At 36.7% G+C, this 21,036-nt stretch overlaps 1 protein-coding gene and 1 long non-coding RNA gene across 4 annotated transcripts in view; one reads left to right on the top strand and one right to left on the bottom strand.

Annotated features, from left to right (window-relative positions):
- LOC139105527 (dipeptidase 1) overlaps nucleotides 1-21,036 on the top strand; it is an 84,377-nt gene that overhangs the window by 18,918 nt on the left and 44,423 nt on the right. The window lies entirely within an intron of this gene.
- The window catches only part of LOC139105533 (uncharacterized), a 61,874-nt gene continuing 50,221 nt past the window's right edge, over nucleotides 9,384-21,036 (bottom strand). Inside the window, exons 5-6 of one of the 3 annotated variants that reach the window (XR_011546214.1) lie at nucleotides 13,630-19,072; nucleotides 9,384-13,363 (exon numbers count right to left, since the gene is read on the bottom strand). This is a non-coding gene — a long non-coding RNA (uncharacterized lncRNA). Of the gene's footprint in view, nucleotides 19,073-21,036 lie in introns of all 3 variants that reach the window. The other 2 variants (XR_011546213.1, XR_011546212.1) reach the window with 2 other exon arrangements.

Below are 21,036 nucleotides of genomic sequence, written 5' to 3'. Positions count from 1 at the left end.
AAGAGACTAAATAAAAATTTTTTATGACAGATGTACCTATTTATTAAGCTCGAAATTTGATGGAAAAAATTTGGATGCGAAAGAAAATGAGAAAATGCGATTAAATTCTTAACAAAACGGTACGAGAAAACAGATACCTGCATAATATCTGTTTTTCTGCAATGGTTTTTCAACGGAATATTACAGAGATTTGCCAGCCCGCAGTTGCGTTTAAATGTTACTGCAACATTAACATTTAAACACAACATGCTTATAATCACGGAGATGTTCCATTCAAAATATGCAAAATTTTTCCAACACATTATTCTTGATCTGGATGTACCAACTCTTTTTTAGTTTCGTTTGCATTATAATGTACAATTGCGAAATTTTGTTTTAATGCATTCACAGATTTTTAAGTGAAATGAAGACAACGCGCATACTTATACATATATTATAATTCTGCGTATAAAGTTTCGCCTTGGCGTAAACAGCACGTTGCGCGAGTATTTTAAGGAGTTAATAATCAGCTAATAAACAACTGATCGAATCTGTCTTCGCGATGGCATTTAATGATTTTTAAATCGAATTATCGGTCACGAAACGAAGGGACTGGTTGATAAATGCGCGCATTCGTCTGGCTCCTAGACTATACCTTAGCCAATCTGAGAACGGTGCAGCGCCGTATAACGAAATTTATGGACGCCACAGGCGCGGCCGGCGGCTTTCGACGAGTAGGGCAACGAGGAGGAGAGTGGCAGTCCCATTGGTACCGGCTGCAATAATTATTATCGAATTTCCATTCGACTCTCGTTTGCCTCCTTACACGACCGTGCCGCGCTGGAAGAAGGGAGCCTCTGGTATACCCGCGCTAGTAATAGAACGACCCGAGTATGCGAACGATTTTGCTAACCAAGCTCGAATACGTCACTCAATCATCGCGGTATACGGGGTGCGTCTGAAACATTGGTGGAAATCTCGGGAGCATCTCCCCTGTGCCGGGCTGACGCGAGACATTTTCATCCTTTCGACGCGAGGGACGTGTCTTCGAGGTTGCCCGCGCTCGTCAGCACAGATCTGCAAATGTTTCTTTTTCGAAACAGAGCCTACGGCTCAAAATGTCATATTGCTGTTTACCACTGCTTGTTTGTTAAGTGAGTATATTTGCGCGGACTAATATTGAATTCTGAAAATGTCATCGAATCGTAAATCACGTGAATGGAAAGATTAATTTCCGCGCTTACATTGCTCGCAATATCAAATTATGATTCGAACGAAAGGGTCGACGCAAATATATGCCGGCTGACGAGCCACTGAATTTTGTCAACATACATTAACGCGTATTTACTGCACCGGTTGATATGGTCTTTTGAAACATTGTTAATGTTGTCATAGCAGAAATGCAACGGCGTACATGATAATATATTGCAAAATCAATTTACGCTAACTAAATAAAAATAGATTTTTCAAACTTAAGTAATAATTTGTAAGAATTAGAGGAATGATTTTTCTTTCGCGCATTCGCTCAACTCAGAAAAGATATGTATGTTCGACGCAAACTACGATCTTCGAGAATTTATTTTCTGATTTTTATTACCAAGATAGACAGACTAGCGTGCTGAAAAATTGCAACGGATACTGTTTTATTTCCAAGATTCCTTTATTTCAAATTAACTTAAAAATTCAAAGATAAACCAAGGATTGCGGAACACCCCATGTACGCGAACCTGCATACCCTGTCGGCATCATGTTCCACCAAAGAGGTGTAGCATATGGACAGGATTTATGACAACAGTACGAGCCGTCGTTCGTCGAGTGGAATGGAATGACGCGATTAATTAACCCTTCCCTACTCTGTGAAAATGATTTAGATTATCAGGACAAATTTGATAATATGACGCTGCGTCTACTTCTTTATTAATTTACGTTACGAATTGTATACAAGCCCTTCTTGCAATTTAATTAATTCTCTTCATAGGATATAATGACGACTGATTGGAACACGCAACATGCTTTATCGAATTTTTAATTAAAAGCGAATTACACTGTTCCGCTGATAGATAATTCAATTTGCCTTGCTGGCTCTTCTGGTTGCCAGGAAACAATAAATTACTCTTGCCCTCAATCGCCATACTTCTTTTAAAATATGAGTTTTCAATTTCGTTCTGATTCGCGCCCAACTATTCGCATTCAATTTATAACGAATTATAAACTTTGTACAAATCACCGCCGGATATATTAAGCCGGATATGTTTTTATTAATTTTATCGCTGATATAATATGGGAAATAAATGGAATTCTAAATTCAATGGTACGGTTACTCTCTTTTAATCAGAAGTTTAATTTTCATTCTTGATTATTTATATTGTTGATTGTGAGATTTGATAATTAGATTTCTCGTGTAACTGCTACATTCGAAACGAGCGATTAACAATATTAACTGTAATCGACAATTCAAATTTTTACTTTTATTATTCATGCAACACAATGCACGCACGAAAATCGAGGCAACGTTCGTTCAATGTATACATGCGGATAATAACTAAAATTATTAGCAAATAAAATATCTCGCGAAATCCACGAAAATAGAATGCGGTGCAAATAATAAGTTTTCCTAATGCACAAACAAATATAATTACAACGACATTCAGACGAAATAATGTAGCAAAATTGAACGGTTAGCAGTAAGCTTCTTATTTCTGCAAACAATGCCCTGGGGGGATTATGTTCGGAATGAATCGGGTCCAATTATTCTATTCGAGTAATTATCCGATTCGGCTGCCGGCAGTAGTAATATTATCTGCAGTTGGACGCGCATTTTACCGAGTTTTCGACAATAAAATGATTCGCGCGCTATAAAACGGACGATTTATCGTTACGCCCCTTTTCCCGTAGTACCGAGAAATGTCGATTTTATCTGACGTAAGTGTGCGACTTTTGGGAAAATTTCACGTATATCGAGCAGACTCAAGAAACTCAACGCCGCGACCGGTACAGTAATGTATTTTATAATTCATCATACCGCACATTACAACGGTCCCGCTGCGTAACACATAATCCGTATGCATAATGCGCCCTACATATGAAACGCCCCAGAAGGGCTTTATTACCTACGCGTGCCGGATGACACGGAAGAACCGTAAGAAAAATCGATATATTCCATTATAAATAATAAAACTGCTTATGCGACGAGGTATAAACGGAACCATCGCGCGATATTACAATTAGCTGCCTGATTAACCTTCTCATGTTTATAGATTGATTCACCTTCCAGTACCGCCGCAATTAATGCTCAAGTGATAATTTAATTCAATTTTTCTTCAATGCTGCAAGCATTGACTTAAATTTAACTTATTAATCGATAAGATGTTTTAGCGTCTCAAAACTGTTTTCGTCTGCCTATTTTACATTCCTTTTATTTATCGTTAGATATATATGTACGCGTTACAGTTTACAGTTGATTTGCCAACTCAGATTTTTGTCACTCGGATTCGAGCATGTTTGAAGGCTTTGATCCCTATCTTATTGATCCTCTAGCCCTGTACCAAGTCGCGAATTTCCGACTGCCTCGAGACATCTACGTTGGAAATCCTCCAGATCGTTTGATTTCCTAAAGGAAAATGTATATCTCGGGTAATTTATCCGGTTACCAAATTTATACGGGAATACGCAATGTCATTGCTCAGAGCGGAGAAAAGCGATATCGAAGAGAGAAATGTATTTAACCGAGTTCTTAATAATTATTTCTAATAGCACAACTCCGCTCCTATATTTATCGTAAAAATCATTAAACATATAATATAAAGTTTTCTTTGCAAAATTAAATTTAGTTTTATTTTTAGAAAAATATAATAAATACAGATATCTATCGAGAAAATTTTATTAAGATAAATATCGAATAAAAAATTGAAAACCAAAAATTCTATTGTAACGTAGAAATAACACCCTGGAAAAAAAATAGTGTAAGAAATTGTGATTCGTTAAAAAGACGAGCTTGAAAAATTCATAATATTCACAGATAAACGATGATGAGGTGGTTGCGGCGGAAACAACGCGGATGCGCAGACAATTTTTCTCTTTGCATTTCCGACTCGGGTCCGTGATTCTATTTACCGGAATTTGGTGTTAAATTGCAGGCGGCAATGGAATTTACACGCCACAGTGAACATTAATTTAAAATTGTTCCAGAAAAAAAGAGTCGACAGCGTCGAAAAAGAATGAGAAAAGTTCAGCCTTTAATGTAGTTTTAATGTCTCTATGAGGAATGCAAAAGAAACCTGATGAAGGCTTCCATACTTTAACGCCAATATTTCGTAAATGTTAATGTATATGTTCATCCAGAAGAAAAGTAATTCTTTTCAGAAAAAATTATTTTTTTCAAGTTTTAACACTAGAGTATCTGCGAAGATTTTTGCGGAAAGTTGCAGAGAATAAGGAGATTATATTAATAATTTAATTTTCCAAATAAATATATAAATTTAAAATGTAATTTAATATTAAAAACGTATTTTAAAATATTTTTTATTTAATATAAATTAAAAAATATAAATACTGCAGATATTTGCATCGTTAATCGCAAATTAAATGTTTTACATTTCGAAGAAATTAACTTTTCGTCTCTTATCGTTTAAGTTCCGATCACGTGGTTAACGACGTGCATGGAATTTAAAATACGGTCGCGAACAATTAGAAGAGACTTTTGAAATCATACGGCTGCAGTTGACACTTCCGCGAGCGCGGATCTTAAGCGAGAACTCAGTTCTCGCCACAGTTGAACTGAAAAAGTTGTCGTCAGAAAGCTGATCAGGACAATGCTATATTATTCCGCTAACGTTGTTTTTCTGACTTTAACGCGACCGATTCATGTTAAGAAACTCTTTTTATTCACGGGGAGAAAATGAAGTTTACGCTCATTAGAGTGTGGCCGATATGCAAATTTGAAAACCGATGGGATGGTACATATCACTTATGGCTGATCGATTTAAAAATCCCGTTTAAAAAGCCCGACGAGGTGGAATGGGGACAATGTTTCACTAGCATGCGGCGGATAAAGTGCAGCCAGTGCAAGTAACGCGATAGACCGATAAAGGCAATATCGGCAATGGATGGTTTTCGGCATAATCAAACGCTTCAATTTGCAATTATCTTTTCGACATCAAGTGCCATTACTTCATATTTAATATTCTCCAAACAAAACTTATTTTTAATTTGGCCGATTTGCTTAGACTCGTAATCTAACATTGATGTGAGACAGGAATCTCTATATCAACGTAACATTTTTATCTTAACATCGATTTTCTTTTATCATGCACGTTTTTCTCATGGAAAAGAACTCCGCTATGATTACCATTTGTGCAGATCATTTCGTTTCACTTAAGTCCGGAATCGAACAATTCGTGGAGAACAAGCAATTTGTGTGTGTGTGTGTGTGTGTGTGTGTGTCAAAGAGAGAGAGAGAGAGAGAAAGAGCGGGAGAAAGAGAAATACTGTGGACACTCGACAGAGAAATAAAATTCACTTCGCTATCCATTATCCTCTATTACACAGCACGATAACAATTTGCGAGAAAATTAGCCCTTAATTCAAAAATTTTTATTCCAAATTGAAAATTATTTGTTAAGGTGCAAAACTTCCAAGCAAAATTGCAATCTCAACTTGATATTTTATACTTAGTCGTTCTTTAATTTCTAAAACTTTTTTGTACCGTTCTATTACTCTTGGCCGTTTATTTAAATTTCAATCCTCTTGAGATTTTGAAGCAAATTTTAAAATTATTGCAAGCAAATTTTGTTTTTATTTAAACTTGACAAATTAATCAAATAAAGATGCAATTTATTCGCAACGAACAAAATCTACGACAAAATAAATCCAGTCTTAATAATATAAATAAAATTTAAAGAATGCAGTAATTAATATATGACATATGTATATTACTATGTATGCGTATTTGTGTGAATAGGAATATGAATAATTTCGTCAACAAAACTGCACGGTATCTTTCTGTAATTCTATGTCGTTGACAATTTAAGATACAACTATCGTTCAATATCTACTTGACTATTATCAATCACAAATTTTGATGATCTCATGTCCATGACAATTATTCATACCTAAAATCTCGTGTTGTATTGTTATTCTTTTCATTACTTTTTTTTAAATTTTTATTAGTGGCATTGACAGCACACAGATGTTGCACACATACCATTAAGCACTCCATAACAGCCGAGAATGCAAGAACGGGAATCAAATGCATATAGAACAAAATAGTATACAATAAATAAAATACTATTTCAACAATGTGACAGAATTATCGGAAATTTTAGTTAATATTTAAAGATTTCGACTAATTAATCTACAGAGAAAATTTAAAAGATATAATCGTGCAGCGTTTTATTTCAATAAATAAATCTTTAAAATATGTAACAAATAAATTAAGTGATATTCCACTATCCTAACCGTAATTGACCTCAAAAAAATATCTTTCTGTTACTAAAAAAAGATGCAAACAAAAATATAATTAATTAATATTTTATTTAGAAAAAAAAAAAGATGTTAACGATGGCATTTAAATATTATATTTTTAATACGTTCTCCTACAGCGAATGTAATGTAATATAAGATTCGTGCGTCATTTTCAAAGTTCAATGAATCATCTTTACGAAGCTGTCGAGGTAGAGCGAGTAGTAGAGCGAGATGGAAAGCTTAAGGTATCCCGAGGGGAAGATGTACAGTGAAAAATTGCGTGCGATCCAGCCAATAGGTGGGCATAATGGCGTTCTCGAAATGCGACAAGTTTGAGAGCCCCCCCGTGACTCTTTCTGCACAAAGCATTTCACCCTCATACTTTTCTTTTCTCGTCTTTTTTGTCCCTGAAAAATCTTGAATTTCGTATCGAATAAGTCTTTTTCATGCGAACTAACGAGACGATTGTCGCGTGTGCTATATATTCTCAAATATGTTGCACCGTATTTTCCTGGAAATCAGCCAATGATATCCGATTGTATCGAAAGGAAAAAAGCAATCGAAATCAAGATTAAGCAATTTCAAGCACGAATTTTAAACTCTTAAAAACAAAAAAATATTTGTTTTCTGCAATTTAGTTTTAAACGTTTAATAAATTACATCAGATTTATTAAATTCAATTATAAATCAAAGGGATCAAAAAAATTAAACTTACAGACATAAATTATATTTAAAATTTGTACGTGTATTAAATTGTCAAATCGTGTCTCAGTATAAATTATGAATGTTTTAATAACGCGTAATAAAGTCATATTATAGAAAGTTTTAACGTCTCATTTCACATAAGCGAACTTGAATATATTTCTAGTTTTCCAATAAATAACAAACTACGCGATTCAGCAATTCCGATCAAAAGGCATCTCGTGTATAAGGGATGAACGAGAGATCGTCGACCCTTGTGCACTTGCTCGCAGGGGTCTACTCGGTTCGCTTATGTATCCAGCTAAATCGCGGAGTCGTGGGGTCCACGACGGTCGTCATGCGGAAGGGAACGCTTCACGCCTCGTCAAGTTGCGGGGAGTATCGTTATACTATAATATCGTCGAGGACCTCCAAGCTTGTAAGCCTTTACACGTCGGCCTCAAGCGCAGGAGAGGCTGAAAAAATCTGACTTAATCTTCTCGTCGGGTTAGTATTCGCCGGTAGATCGCGGATACCGTCTATTAAAACTGTGTTCAGCCTTTTGATACTTAATATGAAAATAACTCCGTCGTTCAGTAACAACAGATAAACGATGCGTCTTGATATATTCTATAATAAATAAATTTTAAAAAATGTCAAAACTGCCGCCTTCAAAAATCTGCCTTGGAAAAGTGTTAGACTCGCGTGAATTTACCAAATATGAATTATATAGCAAGAGAAGTCAACAAATGCCGTAGATGAAATCAACGCGATCGGTTTCCCTCTCTAAATATCCATACGGTAACAATAACATATCATATATGTATGTGATGTAATGCCGATATGTCAATAAGTCGCTGCGAGCTATGTGTATACATATACATATGTATACATATGAATAATATACATACATATATGTATATGTATAGAATACACGTATTGTAATCGAAAGCTTATAGAACATAAATAATAAAATTACTTTATACTTTTTAAATTTCTCTTTGTAGAAAAATATTACAGATAAAACATACTAAATCTGATAATATCTAACAATAAATTGCAGAAAAAGAACTTTCTATTATGTCATAAAAGATTCAAAGAGAGTTATTGCTCAAAATTGCTTCATATTTAATTATTTGTACATCCTAAATACGATACGGGAAATTCAATACTAGCTTTATAACCAATTTTGTCATTCAGATATCAATATTTTTTTTATAAAAACAGAAAAATCTATCAACGAGTAAAGCTATTGATAACCAAACGTATCGATTGCATTTACAACCGCGACCATTAACACTGAGGCGATAGGTATGGTCGAAGTGCGCGGAAAACACGTTTTCATTTAGCTAGACTGCCGAGCGATTTAACGGAAAATCGCCCGACCGTAGAACACTCGATAGGTCTAAAAAGGTTCGCGGCGAACGGCTAGGATGCGAAAACGCGCGACAGAAAAAATGTCAGGAAATGAGAGCGAAATCTTACACAGTAGATGAGATGAATTTACAAATTGATATAAGCAAAAACATTCTGTATAAATGTTTCATTTTGTAAAATTAATAATTTCCTAAATTTTTTTATATTTAGTTTTACGCGCGTGGGAACTCTTTCGCTATGCACTCATACATAACATTGAAATAGAAATAGAAATAGAAATAGAAAAAATTTTCATGCAATCTAACAAACCCAAGTCAAAAGCCGTATTATTTTTAATATTAAATTTTAAATACTAAATGTATTTCACAATGCAAAGTTCGTGCGTGTCGTTTCTCGACAAAGGTTTATAAAATAGCGCGACTTAAATCGTACAATTTAATATAAAGTCCCGTAATTTTTGACAATGGAGATTCGATAACGCCGGACAAACCAACAAGAGATGGTGAGCTTGGGAGAACCTCTTAAATATACGAACAAAAAGTTCGCTCGCGCATTACACGATGCATAGCGCGTTCCAAAGTTATTTGCTCATATTTTAACAACGCTTTCCTTAGATTACGTGAAATGGATCTTCAGTAAAAGAGATTTTAATAAAATATCACGATCAAAATTTTTTCTAAGATAAAAAATCTTCCAACTACCAAAGAAATTGCTGACCGTCTCCTTCCAAGAATACTTATAAAAATGTCTTTTCAATTTCGAGCGTGCAGCACACTACGTAAAATTATACTAAAAGCCTGGTGAACCGCAGGCACTTTATATGGCCAATTAAGGGTTAAGAGCGAAGAACCTTAAACTCTCCTCTTTAAACTTTCATAGTGAAGTAAACGACTCGGGGAAAAAAGTATCAATACTTTTTTTTTATCTCAATTTTTCCGCTTTGTTCTCATCTAGAAGAAAGATGTACTTTAAAATGAAAGACGACAAAGAGATGCGCGCATATGAAGGGACTTGTAATACAGACAGCGACGAGCTTGGCTGATTCTGACATTTCGTCGCAACTATTCTTGCTGTGCCAAATCATTTTTCCGACGACAAGAGGTAAAGATGTAATAAAGCTAACAGACGCTACAAACTTGCCAATATATAATTAAAAAACAATTTAAAAAATTAAATTAAAATGCCTAAATATTTAAGGAAAATTAAAACTATAAGTATGTTTTTTTTTCTTTTTTTTTTTTTTCAATTAAAAAAATTTCAGTATAAGTCCTAAATCATTCCGTTAATATAATAAATTTCTGAAACTTTAATTATGTACACAATATCTCTTGTGTCTAGTTCAATGTATTATTCCGTAGGGTAAAGTCAATGTATAATTGCAAATCGGAAGAAAATGTAAGTAAAAAAAAACTGTTCCCTCAAATACGTTCGCAACTGAAGCCGATATAGTTGGCTGCGTTTTAACGAACGCATTGATTTTCAGCTTATACCTATCGTCGTTTATAAGAACGGTGCTGAGATTAATTTTTTTTCTTTTTTTTCGAGTAATGATATTTTCGCGCCTCACAGTGACCACACACGAATGGCATGTTGGGAAATTTTGTCAGAAATCTTCTCGCTCTTTTTCTCGTAATCGTGCAACTATATTTTTTGAGCGCTTATCGCGAATATAATGTTCCACAGTTGTTAGTCTTCTGGGAAAAAAAGATAAAGTTCAGAAAATTGAATCTCTTTATGTTCTATGTTTTGTTAAAAAATAAAAAAAGATTTGTCAAGCACTTTGATAAATTACTTAAAGCAACACGTGTCTCGTAATTCGCGATATATTCGCATGTATACGCGTAAGGTATCGTGGAGGGATCGCTTAAACGGAATGTAACGTGGAAAGGAAAAGCCGACCTTATTTGTCCCTAGACTCTCTTACGTAATCTCAGAATAGATACAGTAAATCTATTTACTTAAACTATTTACTTATGGGAATTCGGAACTTATTAATTACAACATTAATTAAATAAATTAAATGTGCGGTGTATAAATTTTCCAATTGTTTAACGTTAAAAAACTCCGTGATCCGATCTATCGTATTATATTCATTGTATTCCATTTTTCATATTTTCACGCATTGCCTGGAGCTTAATCAGAGATTGTAAATTTAGTAAAAATATTTTTTTAATGTACGTTGTATTTATATTGGAGCGTGTTATATGATCCGTATTATAAACGTAATAAACGAAATATAAAAATTGATTATAAATAATTGACGAATTTGCATTACGTCTTAACAAAAAATTATCCATGCAAATATGTAAGTACGAAAAAAATGCAAATGTTTTAAAAAGTTTACCTTTGATGAAAATAATAAATAAAAATTAATGTTTTAATATGGATTAAAAATGATACTTTCTCTCTGCGTAACTGGAAAGATTTAACCATAATACGTTTCTGACCAAGTATTAACTGCAGGAAAAATATCGGGGTGATAATCAATATCATCGGGTGCAATAAGGCAAAAGATATGAAAGATCTCGTTGCGGCGCGGCTGAAAGCGACGACGGTTGAAAGCGGTCGTAATCCGATTCATTTTCTACGGGTGTTTTTCATAAACGCGGTAGCAAAGGGAATACGCGCACGCGAGTCGAGTCGGGGACGGAAAGAAGATAGCCCTTCAATGGGAAGATGCTGACCCCCGCAGCTAACGGAATGCCGATAATGTTTTATGCATTTTTCATCTTCGCGACGCGGTAGGTAAGGGAAGATGGCCGAGGGCGAGCTCCTCGAACTTGGATCACCCGCACGGACTTGGCCATAGGAGTTCTCCTCCCTTGGGGTGGAAAAATCGCATTTCGATGTCGGCGCCACGGCAGGGCTGACGTCGCTCTTCGATCTTCGCGGCATTACACGATCACGGGATGACGACTTGTTCAAGCGATTCCCTCGCCTGTCGCGATAGATGAGATTATCGTGATGCCAGCGCGATTTCATCTCGCGCACCATTGCACCGCCTCGCCGCGCCGCTTCCTTGCCGCCGCACCTTCATCGTCGACAAATTAATTACGAGAAATAAATCGGAGCGTCACGCCGAGCAGGTAATCGATCCGAAAGGATGAGGTGGGTCAGGAATTACGCCACGCTGTCGGCGAAGCAACTGCCGATAATGTTTTATGCATCATTCATCCACGACGCCGAAGAAGCGGAAGAGACGGATCAGTCGCGATTAATTTCTCGCTCGTCCAAGTTTTATCCCCTCGGATCTATTCCCGTTGCATACAGCACATCCTCGACGCGAAGAATTTTTCGTATTTTTTTAAACTAACGTCTCAACGATACGGTACGCTTAATAAATGTTGCACGATATTAAGTATACGTTGGGTCAATGTTCTCACGAGGATTACGCATAATACGGTTTTACGTGGCGTTTAATGTTGATCAGCTACGATTTTACGCTTACGTGTTTTAAACTTGAGTGTAACAAATTAGAGTGAGTACTTATAAATTAAGATACATCGTTCCAGCATTTTTAAGAAAGAATATTTTGATAATAGAAGCACCACGCCGCGCAGATATTAGAAAATTCGAGTTCGGTAATGTTTTATGCATCTCTCATTGTCGATTCGAAAGAAAAGAAAAAAAAAACAAGGTGACGGTCGAAAGTACTTTGGGGCAGAGCGAAGTTAACTCTCGTTCGTAAAGAGACCAAAGTTTTCTCTCTTTCGAGACAAGGAAAAAAAACAAGCCATAATTTCGTAAAACTTATAGTCCAATCGGGAGACGAGAAAAATATGGAAATTCATGCACAACAGACTCGACAGAGATGTAGCGAGAGAGACAATAAAGAGCAGATGGAAACACCATAAGCGTGCGCGAAAATATTATCGTATTCATAGATATTTAAGATAAAATAGCATGCACTTTCCTCATGCATATTAATTTCCTCATATTTTTGTACCGACTCTATGTATTTGGTTACGAAAATGTTCACATACACAATGTTAAGTGTACTTAAAATTTTGAAACTTAACTTAATTAAATTAATTTATTATGTGGTTGAATAGGCATTAATATTCAGAACTTAAGAATAAAAGTGTTGCCTTTAAGCGCAGACTCTCTCGCTTTTTCATTGATATCACAAATGCTATTTAGTTTTGCCGTTGCAACGCCAAGGAGAATCGCCGCGGGGAACTTTTTCCTGAAAATCGCCAAAAACGATTGTCTCGCACGCACACGGTGGACGCGACGGAAAACAACATCTTGGACAGACGTGAAGAATAAACCATGAATCGCGTTTCAATTTCTCAAGACGAGACCAGCTCTCAAAAGATTTTGCAAAGATGCATGAGGCATCGTGTATTGTATGTCATCGCAAAAATGACAAGAGCGAGAACTTTGGCGAAATTTATCGCCGGAATGGGAAATGGGCCAAGGCGAGAAGAAAAGATCTCGCCGCCGGTATATAAGAGCATGAAGCGCGTAAATTTAATGGAAGGGCTGGAGCGATATCAAAGTTGTTACATACGCCGCGTACTAGAAATCATATACTCTTCTTAAATTTCGTTTGATTTTTTAACAACATTCGGTTTCTTTAAGAAAAATGTTTATTAAACGACGCTTTTTGCAATAAATAAATTTGTAAAATTTTTTATGCCTAAATGATAATTACTGCGTGAAATACTGTTAAATTATATTTTGATAAATTTGTTGCAATTTGCCAAATGCAACGTAGTTTAATTATTACCAAGTTTTATTTGACTTTCTCGCAATACTGATTAAATAACATACAGATTTCCTCATAATATTTGTAGCAAAAGAAGTTCTTTTACTCCCCAGTTTGATGTACAGCGGCGATGTATGTACAGTTACGATAATCCTGCAAAATAAAAATAAATTTTTGATTAAAGAAGCAATCCAAATAACGTTTACTGTTTAAAAAAAAAAATACAATTTTTACGTGTCTTCAATTAGATATTAAATAAAAAAATTATTTGTCAAACAAAATATTTAAAAAATTAAACTTTTCTAAAATGTGAAATTTCTTTCTCTTACTATCATCATGAAATTCTTTATTATTTTTCATTATTATCAAAACGAGAAAACAATTCTGAATAATACCAAAGAATTGTTAATTATACCTACTTAAATAAGAAGTAATCCTCATCATCTCTCAGAACGTGTGGGATGTATTCTCGTTTCACTCGCGAAAACCGCATATAATCTACAATTTACAATCGCGCGAATACGGCACTCCCGTTTATAAACTCGCCGATTACTTAAACGGCACTCCCGAAACACACGCCCGACGAACCGGCTGCGGTTCGTTTAATGAATTACTTTTGCGACCCGCGCGGATAATTAAATCCGCGCGACACCGTACGGCACTCCCGTTTTATTAATTAAAATGACCATTTGCACAAATCACCACACATGTCGATGTCGCCCGGCTAAACGGCACTCCCGAAGCAAACCCGACAAACCGACTGCGGTTCGTTTATGTTTTATATCATATCGGTGACGACACGTTAGCTTCCTCTTCGGAGTATTACCTGAACAGAAAATGTGTTTTTTGGTTAGATAACGTAACATTTTACAATATCCGAGGGTACTCATCGCAACCCGAATATTACGCCCAATTAATATAATATTCACGAATATGTAAATGATGGAGACGTTGCGGTATTCGTCGATTAACCCAATCGTTTAGAGTTTTATAAATCAATTTAAAAAAATGAATGTAATTAATGAAAAATATTTTAAAGTTAATAAAAATTACATCTCTCATTTTTATAAATATGATAAAATGTATAAAAGCATCCGGCTAGCTAGGCAATCTGATGGTTAGAATTACATGAAATTTTAATCGGATTATGAAAGCGGTAGGCAAACGAAATAAGAAGAAAAGCGCGAAACAAAGCTTTCTGCGCGCGATACAACCGTGGGGAAAGTGTCGCAACGTTTGAAAGTTAATTCAACAATGCACGTTATTTTGTTGCGCTCGCAAAAAGATATCAAGGGCCGAAGTTTCAATTTAGATGCTGAGCAGAACTCGCTCGGAATTTCCAGAAAAGCTCGCGGCGCATTAAATTATTTAATTCCAATAAGAGACGGGCTGCCTTCGACGAGCTTCCGTTTTACAAAGGCGACCCATTCGTACGCCTTACTGGTTTCCGTTCCTTGTCCGTTCTTTCTCGCACCGTCAGTCGCATAATTGTTAATTAACTAAAAGCATCGGAAAAGCTTCTAACTGCTCGTCATTAACGAAAGTGATCTAAGAACAAACGTGAATCAACGCGTATTTGCACCGCGACATGCGTATGATTAGAAACTAACATTTACCGCATGTCTGTCGACAGAAATAATTTGAAACGCTAAAATGTATTAAAGTAAATAATTAAAGAAATAAATATTTAAAAAATTATTCTGTTATAATATTGGACATATTGTTAATAAAAAACACGAGATAAATGTTTTTTTTTTTCTTTTTTTATCATCGAGAGATATCTTTGGGCGAGAACTGACTTGAAATTTAATCAAGAAGGCGTTAAAATGTAGAGTGACGGATTTGATATAGTTCATGTTATCCGTACAAAATAATAGATTATTATTACACTATGCGTTACGAATATATGTATATCTAAATGAATGTAGACTATTCGTCTCTGGTTCTCGTCGGTTTCTCGTGACAAGAATGTAAATTATTGTCCGGCTATTCGACGGAGGAGGCAGCGGTATTTTCCGGCACAACAAAAGCCTTTTCCCCCATTTTCTCGCCTCCGCTTTCCGCATTAGTATTTGCGCCAATTGCGGTGCGAACGCTCATTACTCAAAACAAAATGTGCGCACGGACATGCGAATTCGCGTGCAGCGAGCGCAGTGGCTCGCGAGAACAAAGGTCGTCCTTAATTCCGACTAAATGTCTCGTATGTTAGCGCGTCTCCGCCTCGTCGTCGACATTCGGACCGTCGAAATGGCGTAAATTCATTAACTCTAATCCGGCGCGAGTCTAAACCACGCATACACGGCTGTCGTTACCTTCGTAGCGCGTTGTCACACGCGGAAAATTTACATTTAATGGCCTTACACAATTGAAGACAGAACGGCGAAATTAACGTTCCGACCAGTAGGAATTAAAAGAGTCAGGGAGGAGGTGGGTACGTGCGCTGCGATGCAGCGTCAAGTGATAATGAACGAGCGGAACCCACCCGTGACAAACGTATTGATAATTCCGAACGGAATACAATTCCCTCAATAATTATAATATTTCTCGTTATTTCCTCTTAATCAGCTCGCGCGAAATGACATTAATGATGATATTCCGATATCACGTTGTCCGACAAATCGGAATTTTTTTTCTTAACAACGTTGTTTTTGTTGTTCAGAAAATCATCCCTTTTCACGGTTTGTTCGTTCGATTAAGCGTTATGTACAAGGCCAGTCAATTAAACTAATTAATAAAAAAAATTGGCGCCGCGTTTGTCGTAAAATAAATACAGCGAAAACCTTTGTTATAAAGGAAGGCAACAAATTCTCGATTACGTGCTTATAGAATGCCACTACTGACATTTTAATCGTAAAACGAGTATTATTTACACGCAATATCAATTCTACTTTTTATTCGTATTATAAGATTAATTTTCATATCTTTAAAACCTAATTTTCTTTTTGAGAGAGAGAGAGAGATATCTCACGTTTAAGAGTTGCGATAATTGGGAAGAGAAAGATAGAAACGCCAACGCACCAACAGAAAAAGAGTGAGGTGAAGTAGGAGAAGAAAGAGAAGGCAAAGGACAGAAACAAGACGGACTAATTTCTCGGCAGCGCGGACCGTTAATCGCACCGGAATTAAGAGAACGAGGAGACAGTCGAGATAAAGGCAAGAAGAAGGGACGAGAGGAAAAGGGGCACACAGGGGGATACCGTAGTCTCGAATGCCACCTGCTCTTTAGGCCAGCCCTCCGCTCTCGTTTCATCCCGACTACCCTTCCGGCACGGCTTTATACCAAGCCTCCCCGCGGCGGTCTTTGAATTCACGTCGAGGAGAAATTTATACGAAAACTTGACAATGCTCTCGCACGCGGTGTCGCTCCTGGTCCCGCCGTCTTTCAAGTCCTTCTCTCGCCTGTCCTCACCGCTTACCGTTCCCGTATACGTATACACGCGCATGCAAAGAGGTGGAAAAGTGGTCCTCGGCCTGGCGCGAACAAGGGTGGAATGGTTTTAGACCGGACATATGACCACGGCTGTGAATTACATTCGTTATTGGAGTTTTCCGTCCCCCGACACCCCTTGATTCCGAACACTCGCGACGGCGCGCTATTAACGACGAGTAAATTCCGCGAGGAGGACTTTACGGCTTAAAACTTGCCGTCCGTCCTCGCAGCCGTGTCCCACTTGTCCGATTTCCGAAATTATGAACGGCGAGAGATAAGCGTTCTCCAAACTCGCGCCGCTTTTATCTTCCCGCGGTCGTTACGGCGAGACGTAAAATTTGGCGCACTTGAAGAAGAAGGACTCTGCGACGAGAGTTTGGCGAGAAGCTTCGTTATGGGACTCATTTAACGAGAATGCATCTCTTAGAGAAGACTGCGTCTCTTGTCTGACAAGTTCTTGATGAATCTCTTGCAAATTTTTTGTTTTTAAAGAATAAAAAAAATTTTGAACGTACATTTTCCCATTTAGAAACAAAATCAGGGATAAGACTTGGATATCGGTATGCCAAAAATATAACTAATATATTTTAGCAACGCGTATTGCAATTTAAATAAAAATATATGTGGTATATACGCATTATCATTAGTATCTCTTTACATTTTCTCTCACAAAAAACTGTACGTTAATAAAAACTCTACATTTCAAAATAATAATCTTTACGTGCGCGGAATTCATTATTTATTATTTCTCTAAAAATTTTATGTGAAGAAACAGTTTTATTTTTACGTAAAACACTAGATTTATGCCTCGACTTGTGCTTTTCAAAGAGTAAAGACGAAGGTAGGCACTCGTCACAGGCGGATCAAAGCCGATGTCCTTTACAGCAGTTAATACGTTTACGAGCTTCTTAGTTCCATTAACCAGACACAAGAAGGAATCAACGATGGCGTTCGCCTCCGGGTTTCTCGGCGTGTACCCAAAGAGCCAACTACGAATCTCGCACTTCACGTCTCCTCGAGAAGTCGGGCCTGGACTTAATCGCGTAAGAACACGTCAGACGCGGAAGGACTTCCATTATAGTTTCAGAGTACTACGAGCTTTACAGAGTAAAACGGCACGGCAGTACGAGATATAGTATAATCGTAACAAGTGGATACATGTGACATCGTTACATTTTGCAATTATAGATCATAAAAAGCCTACAAGTACCAAAATTGTTATTTCTCGTATTTTTTGTACAACGAATATTTCAGTGCGACATAAGCTTATCTTTCCTTTCTCATTCATAAAAATAGTATTACGGTATTAAATATTTTACGCTGTAATTCTCTAAAAAAATAAGATGAAACTTTTTAATATCTTCAGGTTTAAGAATAAAAAACGTTTTATTTTAAGAAAAGTCCAAGAATGAGTTGAAACGTTGCATCTTCCATATTTCGTATCTACATAACCGCCTTATGTGTCGTTTCATTTTTAAACGTGCTCAATTAACCCGCTTAATTAATACGTTTATGCTCGTGGTAAAAACTTTTAGCACGGTTATAAAAGTACGTTGAATTCGCTTTTTCGTTAAATTCCGGAGGAGCAGCGCTAAAAGGTGGTCGCCCATTATTACTATCACGAGCGACAATAATTGTCTTTACGTAGCCCGCGTGGTAAAGTACGAATTAATTTGTCGGCGAGTACTTGTGTAAAAAAAAAAAAAAAGATACATATATATATATAACCGTACTTTTTATTGCGCCATTAGACAAATTTGCGAGAGAAATTGTCTTCGATTTTAAAGATTACTTTTATTTTTATTTTTTGTAGTTATATTTAATAGATAGGTATAAATAAAATTCGTTTAATATTGTATCAAAAGAAAAGAAAATGTTGTAATTCTGACTTACGTTCAAACCCTTGTCTTTAAATTAAAAGTATTATTGAAAAAATATTAATTTTTACTCTCACACTTTCTCTCTGTCTCTCTTTCTCTCTCTCTGTCAGTTATATGCATAAAGACGTCGCGCGCTCGTAGCTTTCATTTTCATTACCTTCAGACAGCTATTAATTACCCGCGATATCGATAATCGATTCTCAGCGAGCGAAATCATGAATAAGAAAACGGAGAAACAACTAAAAATGGGAGTCGCGTTCGCTGTTTCGCGCTTTGACAATAACGTATAACGCTGATTCTTACGCATGGATAATGTCGACGATAAATTTTGCGGTATAACTCGTTGAATCTGTCGGTTTCATCCGGCGTTCGGTGCTTTCGTTCAAGCTTGTTCTACCGCGTACGCAACTCGATATATTGTCCAAAAATGTTTTTTTTTTTTTTTTTTTTTTTTGAATAAATAAGAACTTAAAATAAATTAGAATATTTAATTACGTAATAAAACATGCGACTCACCGATCGATGCGCAGCAGCAGAGTTTTGCAGTTGATTCTGTAACATAAAAATAATAATATTAATGTAGACATGCTAAACATTTTTTGCACGTTTAAAAAAAAAAATTATACACGTTTCTATTAATTTTTTAAAATAAATAATTAAAAATAAATATCTATTATTGAAACAACTACCCGAGTGGAAATTGATTCCCACCGTTACCTAATAATTAGCTAGCGAATTCGTGGTTTATCTCGTGGCTGACTAGCAAAACTGTTCAGCACTGAGCTAGAAATGTAACACTTAAAACGTCCTAGGTACTAGATAATTATAACTAACTAATAACGAGCTAGAAAAGCTAAATATCTAAACGTTTTTCGCCACGTACTAGTATATACTACGCGTACTGATCTATCTCTACGCGCGCTCGAAATCTGCGGTCACTGACTTCCGGGCCCGCGCGTCCACCACCACGTGGATCATGCGGCATGATGACCACGTGATCACGGCGCGTGAGGCAGTCGGCGGGTCCGGCGTCCGGCCGATCTGGCGACAGACTGTCTCGCGCGTCGGGCGCTGGACCCGCCGACTGCCTCACGCGCCGTGATCACATGGTCATCATGCCGCATGATCCACGTGGTGGTGGACGCGCGGGCCCGGAGGTCAGCGACCGCGGCAGTCGAGCGCGCGTAGAGATAGATCAGTACGCGTAGTATATACTAGTACGTGGCGGAAAACGTTTAAATATCTATTTAGAATACACACAACAAGTTTCACCAAAAAGAACGATGTAAAGCAGTACAATTAACATAGTTTTCAATTTTTTTTTCCACTTTTCTGCAATCGTTATCTTTTTTTGCGAGAATAACTTTCGACTTTTTAATTATTTTCGATTATTATTATTATTATTATTATTTGTTTTTATTCGTAATCACATTTCGCTAAAAATTCTCAATGTATCGCTTTCCTTAATTAAACCGGGAATAATTAAATTACTTATAATTTAATAAATTAGATATGCTAGAAATATTGACGTATAAATTGTTATTACGTTTTATTACAACAATTATAAAAACCGCGCAAAGTTTTTGTTATCGCAGATTTTCTTATCGCGGATAATCAATCGTGCCGACGATTTTCCTCGATTTATAGCCATGCGAAATCTGACGAGTGTCATGGAAGTATCGCAAAAGGGTGTATGTACAAAAGTTATGACTTGATGAGTTGTTTACGACAACTCTGTAGAAAACTGAGAAAATTCCCAGAGGCTCGCCAAGTATCTCAATGTCTTTCGCAACTGTGTTCTACGCTAGACGCTATATACGCGGAGAAAATCCGTAGCCAGGCGTTAACGTGTTTTATGGTGGTCGAAAGGAGGGCGAACAAAAGTTTACCGCGAGCCGCGCCGCCTGCAGAGCGTCGCAGTGACGCCGCGAAGAAGCCCTTCTTCGAGGACTGCACTTCCATCCGCGGCGGTTGTATTTTTCCGCGGACAGGTTACAGCCACCGTGCCCGTCCGTTTCCGTTACATGCGCCACTAGCGTAATGCACTTTCTAAGAGACACTTAAATAGTCGTTAACACGCGCGATTGTCTAACTTCGCCCGGTTACGTTTCGCCCATGTCGAAAAGTCTCGCACGTGTGCGAGACGACAGGATTTATGGCCCTGTTAGCGGAGCCCATGTTAGCAATATTTGAGAGATTTAGGACAATTCCGCAAACGTAATGTTGCAGGGAGATTAATGCGTCTAATAAAAGTTCTCCTCGAATATATTTCATTATGCATTAAGTGAAAGTAACGTGTCTGTGTCTGCGGCATATCACGAGAAAATCAAGGATTCCAAAAATTAGTTTATTGTAACAAAGAATACTTCACCACGTTATTACGTACGCAAGTAAAGTTAAAAAATTTTTTCTTTTTAACATGTTTGATTTGACTTTAGTCAACCAGAAAAGTGATAATCTTTCGCAGTGTCGTTTACAACGCACATAAATATATAGACGAGTAATTATTTGTTTTC

Source organism: Cardiocondyla obscurior, linkage group LG09, assembly GCF_019399895.1.
Source record: "Cardiocondyla obscurior isolate alpha-2009 linkage group LG09, Cobs3.1, whole genome shotgun sequence".
Lineage (NCBI taxonomy): Eukaryota > Metazoa > Arthropoda > Insecta > Hymenoptera > Formicidae > Cardiocondyla > Cardiocondyla obscurior.
The sequence above is the reverse complement of the archived record's forward strand: the minus strand, read 5'-3'. Positions and strand labels throughout refer to the sequence as shown.